The sequence below is a fragment of the Gracilinanus agilis genome, chromosome 1 (assembly GCF_016433145.1).
Source record: "Gracilinanus agilis isolate LMUSP501 chromosome 1, AgileGrace, whole genome shotgun sequence".
NCBI classification, from domain to species: Eukaryota; Metazoa; Chordata; class Mammalia; order Didelphimorphia; family Didelphidae; genus Gracilinanus; species Gracilinanus agilis.
Genome location: NC_058130.1, coordinates 180,261,084 through 180,278,154, shown reverse-complemented (window position 1 = coordinate 180,278,154; position 17,071 = coordinate 180,261,084). Strand labels below are relative to the sequence as shown.

Here is a 17,071-nt window from a genome sequence, read left to right as displayed (position 1 = left end):
TATAAAAAATCAAGCCATTCCCCAATTGATAAATGGGCAAGAGACATAAACAGGCAATTTTCAGGTAAAGAAATCAAAAGTATCAATAAGCACATGAGAAAGTGTTCCAAATCTCTAATAATTAGAGAAATGCAAATCAAAACAACCCTGAGGTATCACCTCACACCTAGCAGATTGGCTAAAATGAAAGAAGGGGAGAGTAATGAATGTTGGAGGGGATGTGGCAAAATTGGAACATTAATGCATTGCTGGTGGAGTTGTGAACTGATCCAATCATTCTGTCTGGCAATTTGGAATAATGCTCAAAGGGCTATAAAAGAATGCCTGCCCTTTGATCCAGCCATACCATTGCTGGGTTTGTACCCCAAAGAGATCATAGATAAACAGACTTGTACAAAAATATTCATAGCTGCCCTTTTTGTCGTGGCAACAAATTGGAAAAGGAGGGTATGTCCTTCAATTGGGGAATGGCTGAACAAACTGTGGTATATGCGGGTGATGGAATACTATTGTGCTCAAAGGAATAATAAACTGGAGGAGTTCCAGGCGAACTGGAGAGACCTCCGGGAACAGATGCAGAGCGAAAGGATCAGAGCCAGAAGAACTCTGTATACAGAGACTGATATACTGTGGTAAAATTGAATGTAATGGACCTCTGTACCAGCAGCAATACAATGACCCAGGACAATTCTGAGGGATTTATGGTAAAGACGCTACCCACATTCAGAGGAAGGACTGCAGGAGAGGAAACATATAAGAAAAACAACTGCTTGAACACGTGGGTCGGGGTGGACATGATTGAGGGTGTGGACTCGAAACTACCACACCAATGCAACTACCAACAATTTGGAAATTGGTCTTGATCAAGGACACATGACAAAACTAGTGGAAATGCGCATCGGCCATGGGTGAGGGGAGTGCGGGGGGGGGGGAGTGAAGGGGAAAGGAGGAGCATGAATCATGTAACCATGTTAAAAATGAATATTAATAAATGTCAAAAAAAGGTGATTAATAAATGCTTATTGATTGACTGAAAAAAAAATTTCCTTCTAAACATATATGCCATTTTTTAAACTCCTGCTTACTTTTTGACTTTGCTTGCAATATATCTTTATACCAGATCAAAATTTAGTCAAGCTTGCTACTAACGTCTCGAGGGCTTTTAAGTTATCTCTAATGTTCATGTAACATAGTTGGTAACTTTTGCCTGTCTAATGTTTCCCTAAAATCTCTGGAGTATATAGTTAAGGTATAATCATCTTTAAATCTTATCATACAGTGGTTATCAACAGATCTCTAACTGAGTTCCTCTTGTTCTGTTAAAGTTCTTTATATCAATCATATCTCTAGCATGTATATCATGCATTGAAAAATCTATTGGTCCAACCTTTACTATTGCTCTTAATTCATGTAATTCCTTGATCTTCACTTGTAAATCTCTAATGTATTCTGCAATCATTGTATCTTCAGCTAGCACTGATGTATAAACAGGGCTAAATGTCTTTGGTTTCATGGGTGGATGACCAAACAGCATCTCAAAGGGTGAAACATGCAGATCTCCTCTTGGTCTACTTTGAAGCTAAAACAAAACTAATGGTAGGGCATTAGGCCATTTCTAGTGTGTCTCTATATATAATTTCCCAATTGTTGTCTTTAATTCTCTATGTAATCTCTTTACTTGTCCTGAACTCTGTGGATGGTATGGCACACGGAATTTCAGTAATACCTAGACACAAAAATATCTTTTGCAAAACTGAATCTGTAAAGTATGTTCCTCAATTTGAATCTATTCTTGATGATAAACCAAATCTAGGTATAATTTCTTTCAATAATACTTTAGCTATGAATGCCACTGTATTCTTACTTAATGGGAACGCTTCTGGCCATCCTGTCAATTAATCCACTGTTACTAAACAGAATTTGTATTGTCTGGCTTTCAACATTGATATAAAGTTTATTTGGAGATTTTCAAGCAGAGTATAAGCCAAAGGTCATCTGCCAAATGCCTTTTCTCTAAATACATGTTGATTGTATGCATGGTATGTTGGTCAAGCCTCGAAGACTTTGGATGCAATGTTTGTTATGCCTGGGGCTATCCATGTTTTCTTTACTGAATCTACTATGCCTTATGTTCTGAAATGACCATTCTTATGTACTGATTGGCAAATTTGATGGTAAAATGTTCTTGGAAATTTTGGTTTACCTTGTGATGCCACCCACATGCCATTAACGTGTTTGGCTTTCAAATTCTGCTTCCATTTCTTAATTTCTTTTTCATTGTATTCCTGGGATAAATCTGCTTCATTAATGACTGTTAAGTTCAAAATTAACTCAGGGCCTTCTATTGCTGCTGATTTTGCAATATCTGCTTGATGATTCATTTTTGAAATAAAATCAGTTCTACTGTGTGTGCTGAACAATGCACCACCACTAGCATTTTTAGTAGCTGAAGCGCTACAAGAACTTCACTTACAATTTTTGCATTCACTATCATTTTCCTGGATTATGTTAAAAACTGTATATTTGGAATTGGGGAGATAACATTTAAATGTATGTTATATATTTCCTATGGATATGTGGGGACTTTGAAACTACATTTCCCATGATTTCTCATGGCAAACAGGAAGTATGATGATGTAAGAGAGGGGATAAGACTCCTGGGTCAGGAGGAAGTCTCTCTCTTAGCTACCGGGCGCGGGAAGATACAAAAGGTAAAAATGGCTGAGGCAAATGTGAATTCTTACAGGTGTGTGGTCTAATGATTTTATCCCTATCAGCATGGCCTTAATTAAACTACTAATTTCTCTTTTTATATCAGTCTTTATCATTTTTAATCGTAACATTGAAATGGCTTATTGTCAATGCATCAAACATTGGTTTTGTTCTTTCTCCCTTTTATTTCCCTTTTATCTCTGAATTATTGTAAACTTTAATTTGATTATGTTTTCATGATCCACTGGGGAGACTTGTCTCCCAAAGGATCACGGGGGGGGAATGTAAAGTTGAAAATACCTTGTACCCCCTTTAAAACTACATTACCCATGATTCCAATGGGTCTTAGGGCATGGGGACTTCAAAGGTCCCCACACAGGGGGCAGTTTAAATTCAGAGGAAGGCCAAAAGAATGCTCTTGATCTTCCTGAGGAGCTAACTGATACACGGAGAGGATGGGCTTTGGCAGTAAATCTAAAAGCGAGGCAGAAGCGGTCATACATATATTTTACCAACATGGCCATGGCTTTAATTAAACTACTAATTTCTCTTATTATCTCAGTCTTTATCATTTTTAATCGTAACAAAACCCTCATTGTAGCAAAGGGTACTGACTGCATGGCACATACCAAAAGTGTACTTTGAATCCATGTATATTGTAGCTTTTTTATCCCTTGATATTAAAAGAGCTTGCTTTAATGCTATCAATTCTTCTGCTCATACATTTAGATTAGATTGAAGTGATACAGACCAAAGAGTTTCAAATTCTGTTACCACAGCTGCTCCTGTATATCTTATTTCATCTTTCATAAATGATGAACCATCAGTAAACAACATGAGATCTGAATTCTCTAACAGAGTATCAAGTAAATTTTCCCTCAGTTTCTCTATCATAGAAACTACAGATTCACAATTATGAAGTGGTTCTCCTTTTGTTGGTATATCAGGAAGCAGTGTAGCTGGATTCAGTATTGTGCAGCATTGTAACAGAATGTTCTAATTTCCTAGCAAAGTAATCTGATATCATGTAAGACTTTGGTTTGAAAATGCTTGTGTTCTGTGTCTTAATGGTAATGCTTCAACCTAATGTGGGCCCATAATGGTTAGTGGACATTCCAACACAAAGTCTGCAGCCTTTGTCACTAATAGAGCTGTAGCAACAACATCTCTCAGGTATGGGGGTGCGTCAGCAGCTATTGGATCTAACTGTGCTGAAAAATAGGCAATTGGTCCCTGTAGTGGCCCCAATGCTTGTGTTAGTAGTGCAGAAGCTACTCTTTTTCTTTCATGTTCTTGCAAAGTAAACAGTTTCTTATAATAAGATATGCCTAAAGCTGGAGCTGACAAAATTGCTTGTTTTAACTTATTTAGTGCTGCTAAATGTTCTGCATTTAATTTAGGTGTTTCTGAGACTATATTTTTCATCAATTCTATTAGGGATTTGGTAATTCCTCAAGAAATCCATTGTCTGCAAAAACCTGTTTTTTCCCAAAACTGCTCTTAGTTGTTTTTAGTTGTTAGGGCACTCAATTTTTATACATCTTCAATAGGTTTGGGAGAGATGTAATGTGCACCTTCTGCGAAAACAAATTCTAAATTCTTCACTTTTGGGAGACACCACTGTACTTTTGATTTTGAAATTTTATGTCCTCTTTTGTATAATTCTAGTAGATGTTGCTTACTTTCCTCTTGGCATGCAATTGCATTTGGCAAGGCTAAGAGTAAGTCATCTATAAAATTAATTAATCTGCTCTCCTTAAATTCAATATTAGCAAGATCTTGAGTTAAGATTTGGGAAAATAGGGTAGGGCATTCTACATAACCCTTAGGCAACCAGTACCATGTCTATGTGATCCTTTCTAGGTAAATGCAAATATCTTTTGGGAATCTTCATGTATGGGTATTGAAAAAATGCAGAACATAAATCTACCACTGTGTAGTACTTTTGTGTTGCTAGGAATCGATGAAATAATAGTTGAAGGACTCGGGACAACTGGATGTCTTTTGATTACATGATTGTTCATAGCTCTCAAATCCTTATTTATTTATTTATTTGTTTGTCTGTTTTATTTAGACTATTTTCCCATGGTTACATGATTCATGTTCTTTCCTTCTCCCCAAAACCCAACCCCCATCCACCCCTCTATAGCCAATATGCAATTCTACTAGGTTTTACATGTATCACTGATCAAGACCTATTTCCACATTATTGATAATTGCACTAAGGTGATTGTTTAGCATCTATATCTCCAATAGTACCCCCATTAACCCATGTGTTGAAGCAGTTGTTTTCCCTCTGTGTTTCTACTCCTATAGTTCTTACTCTGAATGTGGTAGTGTTCTTTCTCATAGGTCCCTCTTAGTTGTCCTGGATCATTGTATTGCTGCTAGTAAAGAAGTCAATTATGTTCGATTTTACCACAGTGTATCTGAGTCTGTGTATAATGTTTTCCTGGTTCTGCTCCTTTCACTCTGCATTAGTTCCTGGAGGTCATTTCAGTTCACATGGAATTCCTCCAGTTCATCATTCCTTTGAGCACAATAGTATTCCATCACCAACAGATACAACAATTTGTTCAGCCATTCCCCAATTGAAGGGCATGCCCTTATTTTCTAGTTTTTGCCACCACAAAGAGCATGGCTATAAATATTTTTGTACAAATCTTTTTCCCTATGATCTCTTTGGGTTACAAACCCAGCAGTAGTATGGCTGGATCAAAGGGCAGGCAGTCTTTTAGCACCCTTTGGGCGTAGTTCCAAATTTCCATCCAGAATGGTTGGAACAATTCACAACTCTACCAGCAATGCACTAATGTCCCAATTTTGCCACATCAATAGCTCTCAAATCTTGAACAAATCTATATACTGGTTTTCCATTTTCATCTAATTTTGGTTTGTTAATTGGCAAAATAGGTGTATTGTATTCTGATTCTGATTTGCAAGAGATTATTATCTTTTGTTTGATTAGAGAGTCTTTCAGTGGGGTAATTCCTTCAATGACTTCTTTTGCTAACAGATATTGTGAAATAGATGGAGCTGGACCACCTCTCATTCTTATTTTTTTTTAAACCCTTGTACTTCTGTGTATTGTCTCATAGGTGGGAGAGTGGTAAAGGTGGGCAATGGGGGTCAAGTGACTTGCTCAGGGTCACACAGCTGGGAAGTGGCTGAGGCCGGGTTTGAACCTAGGACCTCTTGTCTCTAGGCCTGACTCTCACTCCACTGAGCTATCCAGCTGCCCCCCTCTCATTCTTATTTGGACTGGAACAGATGATTTTTTAAAAACATTTATTAATATTCATTTTTAACCTGTTTACATACTTTATGCCCCTACTTTCCCCTTCACCCCCCGCATTCCCCCCACCCATGGCCGATGCACATTTCCACTGGTTGTAACATGTGTCCTTGTTCAGGGCCTATTTCCATACTGTTGTTAGTTGCATTGGTGTGGTCGTTTCGAGTCTACATCCCCAATCATGTCCACCTCAACCCATGCATTCAAGCAGTTGTTTATCTTCTATGTTTCCTCTCCTGCAGTCCTTCCTCTGAACGTGGGTAGCGTTCTTTACCATAAATCCCTCAGAGCTGTCTTGTGTCATTGCATTGCTGCTAGTACAGAAGTCCATTACATTCGATTTTACCACAGTATATCAGTCTCTGTGTACAATGTTCTTCTGGCTTTGCTCCTTTCACTCTGTATCAGTTCGTGGAGGTCTCTACAGTTCGCCTGGAACTCCTCCAGTTTATTATTCCTTTGAGCACAATAGTATTCCATCACCCGCATATACCACAGTTTGTTCAGCCATTCCCCAATTGAAGGACATACCCTCCTTTTCCAGTTTTTTGACACCACAAAAAGCGCAGCTATAAATATTTTTGTACAAGTCTGTTTATCTATGATCTCTTTGGGGTACAAACCCAACAATGGTATGGCTGGATCAAAGGGCAGGCATTCTTTTATAGCCCTTTGAGCATAGTTCCAAATTGCCAGCCAGAATGGTTGGATCAGTTCACAACTCCACCAGCAATGCATTAATGTCCCAATTTTGCCACATCCCCTCCAACATTCATTACTCTCCCCTTCTTTCATTTTAGCCAATCTGCTAGGTGTTAGGTGATACCTCAGAGTTGTTTTGATTTGCATTTCTCTAATTATTAGAGATTTAGAACACTTTCTCATGTGCTTATTGATATTTTTGATTTCTTTACCTGAAAATTGCCTATTCATGTCTCTTGCCCATTTTTCAATTGGGGAATGGCTTGATTTTTTATACAATTGATTTAACTCCTTGTATATTTAAGTAATTAGACCCCTGTGAGAGTTTTTTGTTATAAAGATTTTTTCCCAATTTGTTGTTTCCCTTCTGATTTTGACTACATTGTTTTTGTTTGTACAAAAGCTTTTTAGCTTAATATAATCAAAACCATTTATTTTACATTTTGTAATTTTCTCTAACTCTTCCTTGGTTTTAAAATCTTTCCTTTCCCAGAGATCTGACAGGTATACTATTTTGTGTTCACTTAACTTATTTATAGTTTCCCTCTTTATATTCAGGTCATTCACCCATTTTGAATTTATCTTGGTGTAGGGTGTGAGATGTTGATCTAAACCTAATCTCTCCCATATTGTTTTCCAAATTTCCCAGCAGTTTTTGTCAAATAGTGGATTCATGTCCCAAAAGTTGGGCTCTTTGGGTTTATCATACACTGTCTTGCTGACGTCATTAACCCTGAGTCTATTCCACTGATCCTCCTCTCTATCTCTTAGCCAGTACCATATTGTTTTGATGACTGCTGCTTTATAGTATAGTTTAATATCTGGTACTGCTAGGCCCCCTTCCTTCACATTTTTTTTCATTATTTCCCTTGATATTCTTGATCTTTTGTTATTCCAAATGAACTTTGTTATAGTTTTTCCTAATTCAGTGAAGAAGTTTTTTGGTAATTTGATAGGTATGGCAGTAAATAGGTAAATTAATTTGGGTAGAATATTCATTCTTATTATGTTAGCTCGTCCTACCCATGAACAATTAATGGTTTTCCAATTGTTGAGATCTAGTTTTATTTTTTTGGAAAGTGTTTTGTAGTTGTTATCGTATAATAGCTGTGTTTATTTTGGTAGATAGATTTCTAAGTATTTTATATTGTCTAGGGCAATTTTAAATGGTGTTTCTCTTTCTACCTCTTGCTGCTCTAATGTGTTGGAGATATATAGAAATGCTGATGATTTATGTGTATTTATTTTGTATCCTGCAACTTTGCTAAAGTTGTTGATTATTTCTACTAGCTTCTTAGTTGATTCTCTAGGATTTTTTAAGTAGACCATCATATCATCTGCAAAGAGTGATAGCTTAGTCTCCTCCTTGCCCACTTTGATACCTTCAATTTCTTTTTCTTCTCTAATTGCTATTGCTAGTGTTTCTAGTACTATGTTGAATAATAGAGGTGATAATGGGCAGCCTTGTTTCACTCCTGATCTTATTGGGAAGGCTTCTAATTTATCCCCATTGCATATAATGCTTGTTGATGGTTTTAGGTATATATTGTTTATTATTTTTAGGAAGGGTCCTTCTATTCCTATACTTTTCAATGTTTTCAATAGAAATGGATGCTGTATTTTGTCAAAGGTTTTTTTCAGCATCTATTGAGATAATCATGTGATTTTTGTTTGTTAGACTGTTGATATGGTCAATTACATGGATGGTTTTCCTAATGTTGAACCATCCTTGCATTCCTGGTATAAATCCCACCTGATCATGGTGGATGATCTTCTTAATTACTTGCTGGAGTCTCTTTGCTAATATTCTATTTAAGATTTTTGCATCTATGTTCGTTAGGGAGATTGGTCTATAGTTTTCTTTCTCTGTTTTTGGTCTACCTGTCTTTGGAATCAGTACCATATTTGTGTCATAAAAGGAATTTGCTTTTCATATCAAATAATTTGTATAGTATTGGGATTAGTTGCTCTTTGAATGTCTGATAGAATTCACTTGTGAATCCATCAGGTCCTGGTTATTTTTTCTTAGGGATTTCTTTGATGGCTTGTTCAATTTCTATTTCTGACATGGGATTATTTAGGTATTCTATTTCTTCTGCTGTTAATCTAGGCAATTTATATTTTTGTAGATATTCATCCATGTCTCCTAAATTGTTATATTTGTTGCCATATAATTGGGCAAAATAGTTTTTAATGATTGCCTTAATTTCCCCTTCATTAGAGGTAAGGTCTCCCTTTTCATCTTTGATACTGTCAATTTGGTTTTCTTCTTTCCTTTTTCTTATTAGATTGACCAGTACTTTGTCTATTTTATCTGTTTTTTCAAAATACCAGCTTCTAGTCTTATTTATTAATTCAATAGTTCTTTTACTTTGGATTTTATTAATTTCTCCCTTAATTTTTAGTATTTCTGATTTAGTTTTCATCTGAGGGTTTTTAATTTGTTAGCTTTCTAATTTTTTGAGTTGCATACCCAATTCATTAATCTCTGTCCTCCTTAATTTGTTAATATATGCACTCAAGGATATAAATTTCCCCCTGAGTATTGCCTTGGCTGCATCCCACAGAGTTTGGTAGGATGTCTCATCATTGTCATTCTCTTCAATGAAATTGTTGATTGTTTCTATGATTTCTTCTTTGACAAATTGGTTTTGGAGAATCATATTGTTTAATTTCCAATTGGTTTTTGATTTGCCTGTCCATGTGCCCTTACTAATTATTATTTTTATTGCATTATGATCTGAGAAGGTTACATTTATTATTTCTGCTCTTTTGCATTTGTTTGCTATGATTCTATGCCCTATTACATGGTCAATCTTTGTGAATGTACCATGTGCAGCTGAAAAGAAGGTGTATTCCTTTTTGTCCCTATTTAAATCTAATTTTTCTAGGACTTCATTCACCTCTCTTACCTCTTTCTTATTTATTTTTTGGTTTGATTTATCTAGATCTGAAAGAGGAATATTTAGATCTCTCACTATTATGGTTTTACTATCTATTTCCTTCTTGAGCTCTGCCATTTTCTCCTTTATGAATTTGGATGCTATACCACTTGGTGCATATATATTGAGCAGTGTTATTTCCTCATTGTTTATACTGCCTTTAATCAGGATGTAATGACCTTCCCTGTCTTTTTTTAATCATATCTATTTTTACTTTGGCTTTGTCAGAGATCATAATAGCCACTCCTGCCTTCTTTTTTTCATTTGACGCCCAAAAGATTTTGCTCAAGCCCTTAACCTTAAACTTGTGTGTGTCTACCCGCCTCATATGTGTTTCTTGTAGACAACATATGGTAGGATTTTGGTTTCTGATCCACTCTGCTATTTGCTTCCATTTTATGAGTGAGTTCATCCCATTTACATTCAGAGTTACAATTATCAGTTGTGCATTCACTGACATTTTTGTATCCTCCTCTAGACCCACCCCTTCTTCTTACACTATTTTCTTTTAAACCAGTGGTTTGCTTTGAGCTGGTGTCCCTTATCCCCTCCCTTGATTGACTTCCCTTTCTTCCCCCTCCCTTGTTATTCCCCTCTTTTTATTTTTAAAGTCCTATTGAATTCCCTCCCCCTTCTTCTCCCTTCCCTTTTTTGACCTCCCCACTGCCCTGTTCCCTTTGCTTTGTCCCTTCTGACTTTCTCAGTAGGGTTAGATAGAGTTTTTTTTATCCGAATCGATAATAATGCTATTCTTCCCTCTCCGGGTTGATTATACTGAGAGTAAGGTTTGATTATTCCCTCTTAATGCTCTCTTCCTCTCCTTCTTATGATAGTATTTATCCCCTACCCTTCCCATGCCCTCTTTGTGTGTAATAGAATATCCTATTTTTCTTATTTACTCAGATTTTTCTTGGTGTCCCCCACCATTCCCCCCTCTTTCCCACCCTGTATGTCATCTTAGACCATTTAGTATCCTGTCCTCTCCCTATGAATTATTCTTCTGGTTGCTATAATAGTGAATATTATACCAGTGAATAGAGTTCACTACAGAGAATTATACATAGCATTTCTCCACCTAGTAATACAGATAATTAGATCTTATTTAAGCCCTTAAAGAGTCAAATTTAAAGAATTATAAGTTTTCTTTCTTTTCCCTCTGTTTCTTATTTACTTTTTCATGTTTCTCTTGGTTTTTGTGCTTGGGTATCAAACTTTCCATTTAGTCCTGGTCTCTTTTGTGTAAAAACTTGGAATTCTTCAATTTTGTTGAATGCCCATACTTTCCCCTGGAAGTATATAGTCAGTTTCGATGGGTAGTTGATCCGTGGCTGAAGACCCATCTCTTTTGCCTTTCCGAATATTGTGTTCCAAGCCTTGCGGTCTTTTAGCGTGGAGGCTGCCAGATCCTGTGTGATCCTGATTGGTGCTCCTTGATATTTGAATTGTCTCTTTCTGGCTTCTTGTAAGATTTTTTCTTTTACTTGAAAGCTCTTAAATTTTGCTATTATATTCCTTGGTGTTGACTTTTCTATGTCCAGTGTAGAGGGTGATCTATGGATCCTTTCAATGTCTATATTGCCCTCTTGTTGTAGAACTTCAGGGCCATTTTGCTGAATAATTTCTTTAAGTATGGAGTCCAAGTTTCTATTAATTTCTGTCTTTTCTGGAAGACCAATAATTCTCAAATTGTCTCTTCTAGACTGGTTTTCTTGGTCTGTCACTCTCTCATTGAGATATTTCATGTTTCCTTCTATTTTATCAGTCTTTTGACTTTGTTTTATTTGTTCTTGTTGTCTTGAGAGATCATTGGATTCTAATTGTTCAATTCTAGCCTTTAGGGACTGGTTTTCCTTTTCAATCTGGTCATTTCTGGTGTTCAATTTGCTTATCAGTTCATTTGATTTCTGAGCCTCACTTTCCAATTGCAAAATTCTGCCTTTTAAACTGTTATTTTCTTGCCAGATCTCTTCCATCTTCTTCAAAATCTCAGTTTTGAACTCTTCCATAGCTTGTGACCAGTTTTCCTTGTTTTGGGAAGGTTTGGATACTTGTTTGTCCTCCTCTGTTGTCTGGATTTTCTCTGTGTAAAAGTTGTTGAGTGTTCCAGAGTTTTTCTTAATAATCTTTTTTTTCCTCTGGAGTTCTTGGCTTGCCATCATTAACCCCGCCCCTTTTCCGCTTTGCCTTCACACTCAGGGTCTGCCTGCGTTTCCTAAGCTCCCGGGGCTCCGGTCTCCTTGTCCTCGGGGTCAGGCCTCCTGGTAGACCCCAGTCTGCCCCTCTGCCCGAGGCTCCTTCAGCAGTCTTTGGGGCTGCTTCCACAGCCGAGCTTCAGTCTGCACCGGGTCCTCACTGGAGGTCCAAGCCTGGGATGGAGATCTTTATTCAAGCCTAGAGCACTGCCTTTGCCAGGCAGACACTCTTAGGGCACTGCCTTCACCCTTGCAGAAGCTAGGGAAAGTCTGTGGGCTGGAGATCTTTATTCGCACCTGAGGCGATGCCTTCAGGAGCTCGGGAAAGTCCGTGTGTTAGAGATCTTTGTCCAGGCTGAGGCTGTGCCTTCACCCACGTGGACACTCGGGGAAAGTCCATTTGCGCCCCCCAGCCACTTGGGGTCCCTTGTCTTGCAGCAGACAGATACAAGCCCTGGGGCTGCTAGTGATTTACTGGTTGCCCCAATCCTGTTTTCACTCTTGTGCGTTGGCCTTGGCGTTGTGCAAGGTGTGTGGTGTGGGGGGTGGGGGAGGGGCTTCTTCCTCTTGCGTTTTAGTGAGAGCTGTTTCATCCCTTTATAGCGTGAAAATGCCCCGATTCAGCGTACCTTCAACACTGCGCCCTGTTGTGGGGTTCCTTCGTTCGTCTGGATTCGTTTTTATGTCCCCTTGAGGAGTCCTGTATGCTTTGGTTAGGAGAGATCGAGCAGCTGCTCCTTACTCTGCCGCCATCTTAACCCTGGAACAGATGATTTTAAAAGGCCAACATTGGTGGTAGATGTAGCCCAGAGAACTTCTGATATACCTGTTGGTATTTTGAAAATTTGATTTTTATCTACTTCTTGATTGTCTAAAAATAGTACTGGGGGCAGCTGGGTAGCTCAGTGGATTGAGAGCCAGGCCTAGAGACGGGAGGTCCTAGGTTCAAATCCAGCCTCAGACACTTCCTAGCTGTGTGACCCTGGGCAAGTCACTTGACCCCCATTGCCTACCCTTACCACTCTTCCATCTATAAGTCAATACACAGAAGTTAAGGGTTTAAAATTAAAAAAAAAAGTTAAAAATAGTACTGGGAACAAATTCAATGATTCTTCTGGTAATTCTATTGTTATGTCACCATCTTGGGTACAAACTTTTGTGGCTCTTAGTTTGCACAGCAAATATCTTCTTAATAGATTCATAGGGGAATTAGGTATTAAAGGTCCTACAGTCACCATTCTCGGTGAAAGCTCATGGACTTCAAAAGGAGTTCCCAAAATTCCAACAACATTAATTGAGCCAATTGAATTACAACTTAAATCAGGTGTGTTAATTAAAACCAATCTTGATGCCCCAGTATCCAAAAGACAGTCATAAAGTGTATTTTCCACTTTTAGAGTTACATGTGATTCTGTGCTGTTTGAGTGAGAATGAACTTGAATTATTGGTATAATTACACCTAGGTCTGGAAATTCGAATTTTTCAACCTGTGATTCTATGGTTCTTTTTCCCCTGTTAAAACTTCATAATGGACTGTGTGCACCTTTCTGAGCTTCTTCTCTTTGAGGAGAATTAGCTTTTTGATTTTGGGTAGTATGTGGACATGCATCATTCCTAATAAACTGTAACAATTCATTTGCTTTGGTCTGGTTATTGTTTCTATCTTGGTATCTGTCATTTCCATTTCCAAAATTACCTTGGTGGTTGTAATTGTTACTGTTATTGTATCTAAAATTGTTGCTGTTCCTAAAATTATTTCTAAAGTTGCCTGCATTACTCCTGAAATTACTAAATATTTGGTTCCAACATCTGTAGCTAGACATTAAATGTCCTCTTTTTCCACAGAGATAATAAGTTGGTCCTTGATTAGTAAATTGTCTTTGATTCCTATATTCCCAGACTGTAGCTAACCCAACACTGGTCTCTCCTTTTTCAAATTTATCAAGTTTTCCTTTTAGGGTTTTTATCTCTCTTCTTAATTCTACTCCTTTGGTACTATCTCCATCTTTTTTCTTCATGATACCCTGTGTAAACATACATTGTCACCCTTCTCAATTCATCTAAGTCCTTGCTACTCCAATTTATACAATACAGTTTAAAACAATTCCTGACTACAGTGCAGCAGTTTTTTTTTAACAAGCTGTCTCCTAAAGTGGCAAATGTCCCTTTCTCTTGATATATCCAAGTTAATGTATCATTCCCACAATTCAATCAATCTATCCATAAACTTCCTATCTTAGTTTTTCAAACTTGTTCCATGTGCCAGGTCTGTTGGAATATCGTCTCATAGCTGTTAAAACTTTTTCTAGCCTGGACTAGTCTGTCATAATGCAAAGGATCATTCATATTCCATCCAGGATCCAACTGAGGCCATTGTACAGTCCCCCATTCTTCCTTGGTTAATCTAATTGTCTTGTCTTTTCCCCTCTGTTAAAAGTTTGTCCATTAAATATTCTAAGTCAGGCCATGTGGGATTGCATTGTTTACATATCTTTTCTATTTTCTTAATTATAGCTATTGGTTCTTCCTCGAAGTAAAGAGTCCTCCCACCCCCACCCCCCCACCTTGAACTCTTTCATGTCAGCAGGAGTAAAAGATCGATGTTGCCTAATATTAATTAATTCCTGGTCAGGATTGAATATTGGTACTTCATGCAATGGGGAAAAGCTAATAGCATTGTTGTTTGGGTTTTGCTTAATTGTTGTTTTAGCAGTGGTGTTAGAATCAGTATTAGTGGCATTGTGAAGTTGAGCTATCAGTTCACTTTACCTAGAGATAGTTTCATTGAGTTGTATTATAAACTCCTCTAGATACAGTAGCCTCACTTCATTTTAAGCAGTCTTCAGTTGCTTTTTATTTCTCTTTATAATTTGGCTAAGTATGAGGCACATTTGGTACTCCTGCAGTAATCCCATTAACAGAAAGAAGGCAAATATTGGTAATAATCTGAGTATGTCTAAAATGGCGAGATGTAATATCCCACCAATAGTTTTTGGCACAGGCAATTGATGGAGATAAGATGGTACCACCTCTTGTATTACTAGAGCCATAGTTTCAAATACCATGGTTCTTGTTCTCCTTTTGATTATTCCTGACTACTATATAGAAAATTTATAGGTTAATTCTGTAAAAAGAAAAAAAAAATAGAACAGGGGTTCTACTAGCCCAGGAAAAAACCTGAGCTCCAGCAACCTCCTGCACTTCCTCTAAGCTCGAGATCCAAGCCTGATCAAAAGCCAGATCAAAAGCCCCTCCCAGCATGGGATTGGTCCATTTGTAGACCAATCCCATGCCAGGACATAAAAAGAAGGGAACCCTGGGAAAGTAGAGAATGCTGGGGGATATAGTCCACAGCACACAGTTTTACAAAACACACAATTTGAATCCTTTAGGCTTGCCAAGCTGTTAATTGACTTACTCTCTGACACATATTTCTGACTAGTTAGATAGGTCATACAAAACGGACATATTAATTTCAGGAATATTTCTACTCTAGGAAACAGATTCATCAGCATAGATGAACTTGTAAAGAAATTTGAGCAGGAATTTATTGTCTGGGTCCTTCAATTTCATAGTCATATTCTCCCTGATAGGTGCTAAAAAGTCAAAATAAAAAATGAAACAATAGCAGCCCTCAAGGGAGCTTCTATTCTCCTGAGGGATACTGGTCATTGTGTCAGGAATATTAAACACAGAATCTCAGAATCACAGATTGCAGAGTGTACTTGAGAATCAAACTGGAAGAGTTAATGAAAGAAAAGCACATGAATTATATTAAGCATTTTCCGAGCCATAGGAAAGGTAGGGCAGATAAGGCTTTGCCTATATATGTCAAAGATATATGATGTTGATAGCATATCGTGTCTTGTACTTCAGCTACATAAACAAGAGAGTTCAAAATGAATTAGTGAAAAATAGTCAGAATAGGAATCTACCAGATGTTGAATTAAAATGAGTTCTTCTCCCCTCTTCCTTCCTCTAGCAATGGCCTTTATAGCTGAATTGGGTTCTCTGGTAGTTCTCTCCTAAGGAATAGTTAGAATTTTACACTTCTCTACCAATTATTTAATAAACATTTATTAAGTTAGTTAGTACTATGTGCCAGGCACTGTGCTAAGGACTGATGATACAAAAAGATATTCCCGACCCTCTAGGAGCTTACAGTTTAATGGGTGAGATACCATGCAAACAAATATATACAAGCAAAGTATCTACATAAGGGAGAGGGCATGCACACTTTCTGCCATTGAGCCAAGTACAATTTGGGGTGCTTTCCTGGACACAAACATTTCTAGTTATTTCCTGAGTATACCTTTTTTTCTGAGGAAGGTTTTGCTGGATGATATTATACCTTTTTACAATGTTCACTGCAGAACCTGCTAAGTAAATAAAATATTAGACTTGGAGGCAGAAAGACTGAAATTTAAATCTTCCTTCAGATACCTGTGAGCTATGTAATTCAGGACAAGTTACATAAACTCTCCTAGTCTCAGCTTCCTCATCTATAAAGTGCATATAATAATAGTGTCCATTTCATAAGTTTGTTTTGAGAGTCAAATGAACAATACATGTAAAGTGTTTTTAAATTCTATATTAATGCTAGCTGTTATTGTTGTTGTTACTATCATTTAAAAAAATCTTACCTTCTGTCTCCCTATCAGTTCTATGACAGAAGAATAGCAAGTTAGGCAACCATGGTTGTTACTTGACCAGGGTCACACAGGTAGGAAGTGACTGAATCCAGATTTGAACTTGGGTCCTTCCTACTTTAATCCTGGTTTTCTATCCATTGTGCTACCTAGTTACCACTTTTTATTATAATTCTTCAAAGTTATCAGATATTTCCCCATTTCAAATCCAAATCATGTCTACCTTTGACGTGAAATGAGACCTTTTCTGCCATTGATATTTTTGACAGCTTATAAATTTCTGACCTAATGAAATTCCTATAGAAACAACAGTTATTTATGCTAAGGAATAGGAAATGGATCTGTGATTTCATTGGTGCAGTAGGGAAGTAAGGGACTTTTATACTTTCTCTCTTTATATACTTTCTTTTATACTTTCTCTTTTTATACTTTCACTAAGACTTGTAGTCTTAGTGAATTTTCTAGGGATCTGAGAGGTTAAGTGCTTGTCCAGAATTACAGAAATATTATGAGCCAGAGGCAGGATTTGAATCTGTGCCTTTCTGTCTTCAAGACCAGCATCAAATGATATAATATGTG

General features: G+C 37.3%; 1 protein-coding gene across 1 annotated transcript in view; it reads left to right on the top strand.

The window, feature by feature from the left end:
- Nucleotides 1-17,071, top strand: part of BFAR (bifunctional apoptosis regulator) — a 121,437-nt gene that overhangs the window by 81,299 nt on the left and 23,067 nt on the right. The window lies entirely within an intron of this gene.